Source organism: Lathamus discolor, chromosome 5, assembly GCF_037157495.1.
Source record: "Lathamus discolor isolate bLatDis1 chromosome 5, bLatDis1.hap1, whole genome shotgun sequence".
NCBI lineage: Eukaryota > Metazoa > Chordata > Aves > Psittaciformes > Psittacidae > Lathamus > Lathamus discolor.
The window spans coordinates 119,573,090-119,586,558 of NC_088888.1; positions in this window are offsets into that span (position 1 = coordinate 119,573,090).

Consider the following 13,469-nt stretch of genomic DNA (forward strand, 5'->3'; position numbering starts at 1 on the left):
GCTGCAGTTGGGGTCAATACTCCAGTAAATGGACAAGAAAATCCCATCAGTTACTGATGTCTGAGTATCAAAGATCAGTAATGTGGTAGGGAAAACTCAACTCCTGATCATCTTCCAAGGCAGTAGTGACACTGCAGATCCTGGTTAATGTGTCAGGAATTGATGCCAGTCTAGAACAAATGTCCAGAGCTTCCTTACCCTGGATGCTGGGGACATGTGTGATGTACGAACACGTTTGCAGTGTCTGCAAGAGGAAGGAAACTTTCTAGACAGGTGGAGCTCATCAGCTTTCAAAAACCAAGCTTCTGCTCTGAGATCAAACAACTGCCATATGGTGCTGTTTTTCCTATAGCACCAACATATTTAGCTCTGCTAGGGTAAATCTGGGGAACTGATTCTCGGTGGCCATGTAGGATAGGGCTAAAATTGGAGTAAACCACCGCCAAAGCACGGAACAGCTTTGGAGAAGGAAGCTGAATAGCAAGTGCGGGAGGGAGCGATGCAGTGGGTCGCTTGGGGAAGGAGGCACTGCTGAATTTGACCCTGGTTTTACTTTATGAATGCTTGACAGCTGCACTGATACAGGTGTTAATATCATAAACCCCTTTATATAACTGAACTCCTCCACCAAGCTCTGAATCAACATCATTTCAGCTTAAAAATAAATAATCGCATGCTACTCCTCTGATTCTCAGCTCTAAGACCAAGTCTTATCAGGAGCTGCACTAACAGCACATCTAACTAAGAGCAAAATTTGGCTTAGAACCTTTTGCTTCCACAGCACACGCTTTTCATTTGAATGCTCAAAGTTATCTTTTGAGAAATTAGCTATTAACTGCATGCTGTAGCGATTTCTCTAGGGGTAACTGTTGCATAGTACGGCTGCACTGTAATAAACTTTTCTGGTACCTTAAATTCATCTTGTTATTGTCTATCAAGTCTTGTTAACACTCATCTTGTTCCAGTGCTGACTCAGTTGATGAGCATAATTTCATGATGTAGGCAGCCCTAATCATGATCTTCGGGGGTTTCACAGTATCCAGAACCTTCCTCAAAAGCTATTTTGCAAGTGACTAAGGCATGAAAGATCTTTGGGCTTAAGGTAGCTCTATAAATGCGAAGTAACATATATTATTTGGGCATTACAAACGCAGTTGTAATTCTGGCTTTATGAATACTTCATTAATAAAGTGGTGCACACAGGCACCATTTGTTACTCTGTGCACTCCTAAGCAGCTTACTGTGTCATGTTGGGAAATGAAAAAAGCAAAGCTTTATAGTATTAAAGCCTGAATAATGCTTTTTCCCCTTTGTCTCCCTTCCCCCCTTCAGGCTTTCTGCTCCAGTAGCTTGTATTGTAGTCGTACTATGAGCAACTTGAAAGCATCTGTAATGCTGCATCCCTGGCACTGTAAGCAAGTAAACTATTTTTGTGCAGCAATCTGTAAGCTGCACTTCAAGAAACATTTCCTCATCTACTGACAGACACGCGGGAAGGCTCAGCAAGGATTGAGCAAAGAGGGCACTGGCAGAATGGGGAAACTTGCCTCATCTTCTTTGATGCATGGAATTCAAAGCAGCAGGAGGAGGGCTCTAATAGCAATGGATTTTTGCCTGTCTGGCCATCAGCACTCTGAGAGGGAACGGTTCTGCTGTTGTATGAGCCACTGTTATCCATGGTTCATATTCAGTGTGTGAGCTGCAAAGCAGTGAGTGCAAAAGGGAGGAGGAAGGGAAAGGTACTGGCCTTGCAGGATGGCTGGTGCCTGTGGCAGACACACACCAACACACCCTGCTGAAGCACACGGAATGGAGTGTCAGGGGATGGCACCTTGAAAAACAACTTGGTGATACACCAGGGTTTTCTTTAAGTCCTGTTCTAAATCTGCCCATTTTACAAGCTAGGAGGTAATTTTGCCTCAACGCACAGGTTTTGACATGAAGGATACGTTGCTTCCTCTCTCTAGCATCATCTCTGATGATGAGCAGGGTGTATGGAGACCTGCACACCAGCTGAGGGCTGGCAGCACTAAGCTCATCGCCCTGGAGTGTCTTGGCACCACGTTTAACTGCGCAGAGGAAGTTAGGCACCACAAGATGTAATCAATGGCAGAGTGAGCTTTCACATCAAGCTGGTTTGGTTTGTTCTTAGATATCTCCCTCCTGGAAAATCATGAGTCCTCCTGGCCTAAAGTCACAGCTGGCATCCAGGAAAGCTGCTTTTCCCTTTATTTTAGTTTCCAAGCAGTTTCCTGTAACTGCCTTGGGATTTAAAGCTGGATGTGTCGAAGTCTTGTGCTCTTTTCCTCCCCCTCCGGTATTTCACAGGAATCTTCTCTTTTTCTGCCTTCTGCTAACGAACAAATTGCTTTGCACCATCGGAGCTGTGGTTTGCTGTGCTGTCCTTGTACTGGATGCTTTCAGGGACTGGAGGATTGGATCAGACCTTTTGAACACACTCCCCCATGCACCACTTTCAAGGCTCACTTGCTGTTTAGCGAGCCAGAGTTGACACCGGCTTACTTCAGTGTTGATGGATGGTTCTCCCCTACTTCTTGGTCTTTGTGAATGAGCTGTTGGCAAGCGTTCCTGACTGCAGCTGCTAAAGCCTTAATCTCTCTCTGTATGGCGATACAGAAGTTGCTTTTAGCAAGTCCCTAAAGCCTATTGCTGCAGTGTCAAGAGCTTGGTTCATCACAGGAACAGAGCAAAGTCTGCAGAAGCCAAGTTCACTGAACTGATGTCAGAACTGGCTTTGATGGGACCCACTGGGAATTGGTACCTGCAGTATCTTGCAGCATAATGTGTGGGCTGCAATCAGGGGTCTGGTGTCCCAGTTAGCTCCAGTCAATGTATGAGAAAGGTGGTACTGTTATCTAGGGTAAACCTACCCTGCATCCTATAAAAAAGCAGCAGCAGCATCCCCTCAGATGAGGAAAAGCCAAGAGTTTAAGCTGAAATCCTTTTAATGCCTCTGTTACACTGCTTGACTTCAGGTTCATGGAGCTGGTTTGAATGGCAGCCTACGGAGGAGCCTATAGGAGAGCCACTCTCCTTCCCAGAGTGGTCTGGCCTGGGGTGGAATTAACCTCTTTGCTCAATGCAGAGGAAAAAGAATTCAAAGGAGGCCAGGCTTGACCTACATTTGATCCTTGCATCACGCAAGTTCTGCTTCCTGAGCTTTTTCTTGCGGTGACCTTTTGTTCCTCGGAGGGAGGTTAGAACTGCTTTGAGGCATTGCTGTGTGTCTGGTACAGAAAAACTTCCCTTCCAACAGGAAAGGCTGATTTGGAGATTGTTATTTCAGGAAAACTTCAGGAAACCCCAAAGTCAAATTAAAAAAAGGAAACTTGTTCTTGCGAAGTCTACAAATATCATAGGGCTAAATCCCTCTTTAGGTTCTGACATTATGGATGGGATGATTGCCATCGATATCTCATATGTGCCGAGTGCTTTGGAATAGGATGTTTTGCCAAAGACTCTTTCGCCACCAATTAAATCTCAGTGAGTGGGGAAAGAAACATAGTCTGCTTTGAATCCAGCAGAGCGAAGGAAGGCCATGTTGCTAGCATTTCAAATGTCAGGTGTTATGGCTGAGAGAGGGATGGATATTTTCCTCCAGTGTTTTGATCACTGCTTGTGAGAGAGCCGAGAACAGAAATGGGTTATTCAGAGGACAAGAGATTCAGAGCAGCATATGGTAGTCCGAGGCAGAGCTGTGCCAATGCCTTTTTTTCCACTCCCTTCCTTCTGTTTTCTGGAGGAACAAAGGCACGGGTGAGGGAGGACTTGAGGAAAGCTGTCTGGGGTTGAACAGGACATCTGATCTGAAACAAAATACCTGCATTCATTAAATGGGGAGCTGAGGCTTAAATCAGGAGAGCCATTCACAAGCCTTAAATCGTGAGCTCCCCCCAGCACCTTCCCCACCCTTTCCTTTGCTGCCACGTACCCCCAAGCTGCTTTAAGTCTTTAGTCGATGGAAATAAGGGTCTGAGGGAGCATAGACAGCTACCTGAGGCCTTGAGCCTCTTCCAACGTCACTGCAGTGCTGGTGGTGCTCTGCTAGAGTCACTCCAACAGACGCACGGTACCTCTTGCATAGCTCGTATGAGAGGAGTCACTCACATGATTGAAGGCCACATTAGGGCTTTTTGAGGATGTGATCCACAGCCTCCAGTTGCTCCCCTTCTATGAGTCAGCATGAGAGAAGGGCATGCAAAGGTGCTGTGTAATTACATGTCAAAGGATGTGTTTTGTTTCACTTTCTCAGTGAAGAAGGGAATGGAGGAGATGCAGGTGAAGATGAGCAGAAAGGGCTGTTCCTAGCAGCGTGCCCACTGCAAAGTCACTTTGTGATGGCACAGTGCATGCGCTGTAGCTGGCACATGGTGTTTGCAAACATTATTCGTCGTAGCTGATGCGCTGGGGAGGGAAGCAAAAATCTTATGTGCAAAACCCAAGATGCCTGCAAGCAGCAACATCTTCAGAAGGTCCCATCTGCAGCATGAAGCTGAGCAGACCTATTTTACCTTGCTGGCTCCTGACACAGGCTAAATGCTATCCAGTCACAAGTTATTTTCACGCGGGCGCTCGATGGTTTTTGACTGGGGGTTTTCAGCCAGCTCTTCTTCGCTTCTGTGCAGCCTACCCAGGTGAGCTCATCTGAGCAGCAGTAAACACCTCGGGGCAGAGAGCAGCCTGACCTTATCAGTGGATCTGCCCCTTTTATTTGAAGGTTACCAAGTCAAAGGTAGGAGATGGCAAACGGTGTTTGCTGGAGCAAAACATCAGCTCCCACCACGTTGCCCCCAGCCGTGAAGTGAAGCAGGAAGCTGTGACTGAGATAAGAGTGCAACTGTACAGCTCAAGGTTTTGTTATAATGTTAAGAGGGCTGAGTTAAGGTTACCTGAGCAGCCTTGCTTCTGGTGCATCCCAGGTTCTGAGAGCTTAGCTGTTGGGTTTCCATGTATTTTCTGTGTGCTGCTTTAAAAAAGTAATAAAACTGAAGGATGGAACCAGAAATCTAAGTCTCATTGTATGGCATTGCATTTAACACCCATCGGGGCCCAAAGCTTTTGATCAGCTTTACTTGTTTTAATGCACTTGCAGAGCAGTAATCCATTGAACACCTGGGCCAGGCACATGAAGGCACAGTCTTTACCACTGGGTTTTGTGCCAGGCTCTGTTTCCAGTTCAGGATCTAATGTATTCCTGCAGGTTAAAAGGTCTTTCATATCTGATCTGTCTGGGATGAGCTGCGTCCCTGTCTGTTCTAGGACTGTTTCTTTTCCCCCTTCCTTTTCTTTCCCCTCTTGCTGCTTGTCCCATCCCAGGCTTTCAGCCCTGCTGGTCCCATGAAGAGATTCCCTTCATTTATGCTCTGGCCCTGTTTGGTTTTCTCTTCTCTCCATTACACGGTGTGCTTGTGAGTATCTATGCTTGGCTCTTGCACAGTGTCCTTCTGTTGTCCCATTTCCTTCTGGATCACGAGCAGTTAGCACAATGTATTGGTTGTGAAATATAACTTGTCATTGGGTTTTTCTCCTTTAACATGAAAAGGCTGAATCTAACACAGGCAGTGCTGCCACTAAACTTCATGCTATAAGCTCTCCCAAGCAGTGATTTGTACTTGCAAAGTGTCTCCCTTTATCCCTCTCTAGTGGCCAGTACATGAGCAGAGATTTATGAACTTCCATCACCAGAACAGTTTGCAGAGTAGCTGGGCTTGCTATCAAATGTTGTGATTGCCCCCTGATGATAATGATCTAATGTGGAATATCAAGTCATGGCTGCAAAGGAATAGCAGGTTGGAGCCTCTGTTGATATCAGTCTCTGCAATCCCACTGAAGGCAACACAGCTACACCATTTCACACCACACATGGTGTGTGCCAGTCTTTATCTGGCATCTATAGCTCTAATAGGAACATACGCTTTGCTAAATTAAGAAGGAATATTTATGTGCTTTAGTACAAGCACGCTAACAATCCTGGCTTATTTTAAGGATGTGTCTTAAAAGCATTAAAAGGGGCATACAATAATATTATATGTAATTTACCACTGTGGAGACTGTCGAGTGCTGTCATGCTACTGGCATTGTATTTAACACATGGGCTCCAAAGAGGCATCGCTAATAGAATTTGCATTAATATACACAGGTTCTTTAAAAATTAATTAGCCAAAGTAGAGTGCCATGAGCTGAGACTCTCGAACAGGAGAGAAACATAAAGCAGTAGTGCAATAAGCAGCCTCAAAGCTGCTTGGAAAGCCAAAGGAAGCTAGAAATATTGCCCCAGCCATTCCCCCCTGCCCACTGCATCCTGAAGTGGATGCAGACACAAACTGACAGCGTGAAGCATTGCAGTGTTAAAAACTGAAGGAAATCATAGGCTTGGACTGGGCCTGGAGGCTGTTGTACTGGTGCTGAAGGCTGCTGTGTTGCAGCTGTAAGATGGAAAAACTGCAGAGAAACAGAAGGAATCTTTTAAGTCTCTAAAAGAAAATGTGATGTTTCATACCGTTTTCCTAGAGTTTGGGAGGTGCCAGCGCTCTGCAACTTATGCAACACACAGAAGTGTGGGCATGAGTTGATGTGTGAGCATGCACTGAAGACAAGTATGTTGCCGAAGATTTGCATAGGTCGAAATGTTCAACAGCAGCAGTGAGGCGTTGCAGAGCTCATCAAGGTAAGGTGTCATAACCCTCACCTCAGAGTCAGACCTCTTGGTTTTGCATTCTTTTACCAGCTTGCAAATGCAATGGCAGATTAATTTGGGATGCTGTTTACTTGACTGGTTTAATACATTAGTAGCAGACATGAAACTTCAGTCTCTAAGTCAGTTTCTTCATGTGTTGGAAATGGCTGGAGATGTGTTTTGATACCCTATGTGGAGAAGAAAAGCCAAACTTCTACTGGCCATGTGTATTGGATATCTTTTGTCAGAAGCTGAACAAAGTTAATGGTGTTTGGGCCAAAGCTTTGGCAAGTTGTGGGCTGTTTTTTCATACTTTAGCCCTATTGGGTTATAAGTCTGAGCTGTGGCATGGCCGTGATGGATCTGACCTCATTGTCCATCCTTTATACCAGCTGAGTGATGGGAGACAGGCCCTGGGCTGAGCAATGCTAGCAAGGAGTTTCTCTTCCCACCCTTACAACTTTCCTACCAAGAACTACCCATATATTTTCCTACCTATAAGCAAATGCTCTTTAACTATTGGTTAAAATTATGAATAATTCCCAGCCTTCTCATGTGAAGACACTTATAAGCTGTGATCCAGTCTGGGAAGGTTGGGGCTGTTCAGCCTGGAAAAGAGAAGGCTGCGTGGAGACCTCATAGCAGCTTCCAGTACCTGAAGGGGGCCTATAGGGATGCTGGGGAGGGACTCTTCATCAGGGACTGTAGTGACAGGACAAGGGGTAACGGGTTCAAACTTAAACAGGGGAGGTTTAGATTGGATATAAGGAGGAAATTCTTTCCTGTTAGGGTGGTGAGGCACTGGAACAGGCTGCCCAAAGAGGTGATAAATGCTCCATTCCTGGCAGTGTCCAAAGCCAGGTTGGACAGAGCCTTGGGTGGGATGGTTTAGTGTGAGGTGTCCCTGCCCATGGCAGGGGGGTTGGAACTGTGAGCTTAAGGTCCTTTCCAACCCAAAGTATTCTATGATTCTATCCTGTCACTTTTGAGACAAGGCAATGCCATCGTTTCTACTGCAGTCACACCTATCTCTGCCCAATCTCAGAGTTCATTACTCAGCAGTGGAAGTTCTGTCTTGGGCTGGAATCTGCAAAGTGGAGTTTCAGACTGGGAGCAGTTAAAAGAAATCAGAGCTATAAACTGTCATACTTACCAAGGAGCAAGGGAGGTGAAGGATCTGAGCCGCAGCCTGGGTGCTTTTGGTAAGTTATTGTAAGTTACATGAGTTCCAAGCAGTGCAACCTTTGTGCTTCTGCTGCAGCTGTTATCCCCTCAGCATCTCCACTGCACAATGCATGCGTGCAGCCTGGGAAGGGGAGCTCGTGTTCACACATTGCAGTAGCCTTGGTAGGCAGCCAGTTCTGGGCTTAGGTTAAATTATAACTGCAGACCGTGAAGGCATCCCCTTTTAGGATAAATCCTGTGTTTTCTCTGAGATTTGTATTGGTCAGTACTTGTAGGCCCTTCTGTTCTCCATGTATGGAGAGGAATATTGGGCATAGACTCCAAGAGAGGGGTGGCTCTGTTTTAGAGGAGTTGGTTACCGTGAGATCTGACTTATTTCATAGAACCATAGAATGGTTTGGGTTGGAAAGGACCTTCAGATCACCCAGTTCCGACCCCCTGCCATGTGCAGGGATGCCTCATGCTAGACCCTGTCACCCAAGGCTCTGTCCAACCTGGCCTTGAACACTGCTGGGGATGGAGCATTCACCACTTCTTTGGGATACCCATTCCAGTGCCTCAGCACCCTCACAGTAAAGAACTTCTTTACATCTGTATTATTATCTGTATTATTTGAGTGCATGTTTTTCTGATTCCTCATTTCAGATCGGTGGTTACTGATACAGTGGTCTGGGTTACCTTCCCTCTCGATCCCCAGGAAATCATGGTATTAGTGATAAATGCTGGCGCTGCCAGTAGCATCTGAGCATTTACTGCGCAGAGTGAGCTCAAGGGACGCGAGTGTCCCCTTAAGAGAGCTGAGGAGGTGGTTGGCAATGAGAAAACACCTACACTCAGCTCTGCAGCAAAACGAGATACAAATCAAATGCTTCCCCACCAAATGGAGAAACTCAAAGGGCTTCTTTGCTGACCAGACGTGTTGAGTAATGGAAGGGGAAAGCAGAAGCGGAGGAGTATGTCAAGGGATCTACTGATGTGCATACAATGTGTAATGAACTAGTGGCTGGGACATAAATAAAAGGGATATTGGAGATGGGTTTAGCTGGACTCCAGCACTCAGACACTGAAAGTGCTGGAGTGGGTGAGGAAACGAATTAAGCTTTAAATGTAGGAAGGTTTTGCTTTTGCATCAGACTGAAAATAGACACTTTTCCTTTCTTTCTCTGCCTACACTGGTGGGAATGCTGCTCTGGTGACTGCCCTGAGGACCTCACCTCAGTATGCCACTTCACCATTACCCTGCAGCCCTGCTTCCCCAGCCAGCATTGCCCAGGGTAAAAGAGGATGGAGGAGGGCTGGCTCTCTGCTCCAGATGGGAACTGAGGCTGCAACCAGAGTGTGGGCTTTGCTGCTGCTCCCAGTTTTTGGTGAGAGGACTCCCTTTGGTCATCACTTGGACTGCCCCGTGCATCTTCCAGAGCCAAGATCCACGAAGTGCAGACAAGGCGCTGGTGACAGCGGCTATTTCTACATAGAGAATGATGCACCAGTCGAGACCTGAGGAAGCAGCATCTTGGAGGACTGCAGGTAAAAAGCAACTGAAAACATCCAGATACGTTGTAAGAGGGTGAAAGAGAGGGCTGAGCCTGAGACGCTAGGAAGGGCAGAATGCTTTCTCTGAGGTTAGACTCTTGGGATAGGGTTGCACATCCTCAGTTGCTCAGTGCAATTCACTGAGGATGAGCAGTGTTTTGGAAAGGGTGTTGTGTGTGAAGCAACTGCTCTGCACTAACATTAAGGGTATTTATCTTGCAGGTACCTCCCCATCTTTGATTTCCCCAGAAACAAAGTTAATTTTTCTCACTTTTTTCCTGAAATGTGATTATTTGAAGGGATTCGGGAATTGGCTAGTTTAGGAAAAGCTTCCTATGGAAAGTGGCTGGTAGGGAGCTGGGCATGTCAGCTTCTGTTTGCTGTGTGCTGCACCTGCGACAGACCTGGCCTCCCAGCAGCAAGGGAATTGCAAATCCAAACCAGTGTCCTGGGCAGCAATGCCCCATGCACATCCATGGGGGATCCAGCAGTGTGATGAGCAGGAGCGAGATGGGGTCAGCAGAGCAGGTTTCTCCTGAATTATAACCTAGTCCTTAGTTCTATCAGGGACAAAACAGAGGTTAGAGCATTTTTATCCTTATCTTTCATTGTTTTCCTCAGGTTTAGTAATGCTTCGCTGCTGCTTCTCATTGAGCTGACTGGGAGCTGCATGACCCTGTTTGTCCCAGGCCCTCTTGCCCTTAGAAGACAGCAGCAGGCTTTGCGGCTCATATTTAAATCCATGTGCTAGCAGAAGCCCCAGTAACGCTTCTCTTTGAGTCGGTGTCTCTGTGGAAGCGTTCTCCAATATAACTTTGGTACTGTAAATACTAGAGATATTTACCTTCTGTTTCAGGGGAGTGAGGGCTTTGGTATTCCATCATGATATTTATTTCCTTAGCTCGGCTTAGCCTTTATTGGCTCCGGGTTGTTGGACAGGGGGGAAGGGGAGCATCAGTATAGTGGATTTCTGCTTGTTTTCTCTTGTACATGAGGTATAACCCACACAAGCAGATGGCTTTGGAAGAGACAGCCTCTAAGGAGTACTGCTGACATTGGATGTGGCCGAAGACACAGTGCACAAATATTAGCAGCAAAATCATGTTGCAGATGTCATCCTCGGCTCACCATCAATTTCCTCCCTCCAGAAAGGCCCCTCTGATTGATGCTTGTGGCCTAAGAATGACGGACCATAATATGTGGATATTGTGAGCAGAGAATCTGTTAAATACAAACACTGCCACTGAGGCATGCGTTGATCCAGAGGCTTTTACTGCTGTTTGCAGTGATGGTTCACAGCTTTCATGGGCCAGCATAAAGCTGGAGGTGGTCAAAGACAGCAGGGGATTATCCCAGCTGAGGGCAGAGGCAGAGGGAGGGCCTCTCTTGAGAGTTCTCATGGCCTTTAAAAGTCATTTGTACAAACTATGGCCATCAAAATGTTCCATTTTCTATAGCAACACCATTTTCAGAGCACACCAAACAACTAAAGACCGGGGATTTGGTTGAAAATTGTACCTTTATCATTTCCCCCTCCCTAGTTTCCCATTAGGAATGCAGAATACTTGGAACAGAAACGAAAAATACCACTATATAAAGCCCATTGTTTGTTTCGAAGGATGAGTTTTCATTGTCATTTAGAAACAGATGCCCAAAGCAAAGCACAAAGTTTAGGCTTGGCCTGGATGTGTTGCCATGCTGATCCTGCATTAGCCCTGAGCATCCATAGCCTATCACCATAGAAGGAGAGCGCAGACTCAGTGCCGCGCTGCAGCGTGTGATGGAGACATGCCTGGATGACACAGACTTTCTCATCCTAACCTGAACATGTCTCCTGAAACACATGGCTGAAGCAGGAAGGGCTGGGATGCTGCACAGACACTGTGTGATTTACCCACTCACACAGGGAGCCAGCGGCAGTGCCAGAAAGTGAGTCAGGTCTCCTCTGCTCCTTAAATTTAGACTTGTCAGCCTTCATCTCCCTCTGCAGCTTTGCGAAGTGTAACAGGATCCAAGGTGGTTACAAAACAATGTCAAAGGTGTTAAAATGATTACCATAAAAATACATCTGTTTCCTGCAGTCATGCCTTGAAATGCTACAGAGCTCTTGGAAATGAGAAGGGTGGCACCCGCCTGCCGGAGTGTGTCTTGTGTGGACGTGAAGCCTCCTGAAACGAGAGGATTTTCTTCCCTCTCAGAATCATTACTGCAGTTAGAATGAAGTAATTCTACTTCCCATGTGATGCAGAACTCAATCTAGCTTCTAAATCTCTCTAACCTGATTAGGGCCTTAAGATTTAAACTAATGAAAAATAAGAGGGTTTTTCATATAAATGTCTTACATTAATGTCCCCGGTACAATGAATAAAATTAGGTGCTTAAGTCTTATCTTGAGAATTTCAGATAGCTCAGCCTGTAGGGATCATTCAAACCTACCAAAGGCTTTAAGATATGTATGTATGTAAATATAGTTTGTATATATATAAAGCCTATATACATATATGTAAATGTAGTTTATGTATAGGGCAGTTTACAGCCAATCTCGAGAGGGATTTTCTTTTTACCTTTTTATGATGTGTAGTTGGGCAAACAGAGCTTGATCTAAAACAGGCAGCGTTGAGATGTCTGTTGCCTTTGTCATCTTTGGATTGCACCTTTTCCCCTTCAGGGAGGGTGAAGCTCAGGCATATGGATGGTGATTGCAGAGACGCATCTTCATCTGTGATAACATTTACTTTATAACACATACTGTAAAGGGTGTTAGCACAGAAGAATACGGAGATCCAGGACTCTGAGAAATGCACGTGGCATATATTTCAATGGAACCATAGGATGATTTTGGTTGGAAGGAACCTTAAAGCTCATCCGGTTCCAAACCCCTGCCATGGGCAGGGACACCTTCCACTAGAGCAGGTTGCTCCAAGGCCCATCCAACCTGGCCTTGAACACTGCCAGGGATGGGGCGGCCACAGCTTCTCTGGGCACCCTGTGCCAGTGCCTCAGCACCCCCATAGTGAATATCTAATATCCTAATTTAGAATTACATTAGAATTTCCTAATATCTAATCTCAGTCTGCCCTCTGGCAGGTTAAAGCCATCCCCCCTTGTCCTGTCCCTACCGGCCTTGTGAAAAGTCCCTCTCCAGATTTCTTGTAGCCCCCTTAAGGGTATTGAAAGGCCGAAATAAGGTCCCCGGGAGCCTTCTCTTCCAATTTTCCATTGGAAGGGAGGGTTGCAATTTCCTGCCAGAATTAATGTGCTTTTGTGGCTTGCCAAGTCCTTGTGTGCAGTTTGCCATACTCTGCTTTCTCAGTGCAACATGGCAAAGGGATATGTCCACACCAGCTTCTCACTGGCATTGTGCTGGCCATGGGGGTCACTGAAGTTCCTAGAGCTGTGTCCTCTCATGGTGGGGATGGAGATAGATCTTGGTAATGCCAGCCTAACCTGGCCGGCTTTGAACCCTGGGGAACCACCATTCCCACCATGGAGGGAGTATTGAGCTTTCATTGAAGTATGGGAGATCATGGACATCTCACTCCTGTACTGATTTCTTCCACTGCCCTCCAAGGTACAGCTTGGGGTTTGGCCTTTGAGTGTGGTGCATCCAGAATGTCTGCAGCGCACAGTCAAACACAGAGCAGGAGAGAGGAAGGGAGCTGCCTGGAGCGCGTGGGTTTGTTGTTCTCCATGCTTTCCCTTCCCTGCCTCCCAACACGGTGTGGAGTTGTAAAGGTCAGAGCGCTTAAACTCACCAAAGGAAACGTGGTGTGTAGTAGGTGAATTCCAGAAATACAGCATGGTGGCAACTGTTAAACCTCCTTCTTCTCATACACCAATAGCCCCTGCAGCACACCGTGTTAACTGAGTATCTTCAGAAGCAGATGGTGAAGCAGAAAGCGAGCATTGGAGATCTGAATGATGCAACCAGCGCACTGTGGGCAGGTCTCTGCAAAGCTCAAGGCAAGCGGCCAGGGCTGTCCTGCAGCCTTGAGGCGGGGCATATGGATGAGGAATGGGGTGTGCACATGCAGGGAAGGGAAGGAGGGTGAGA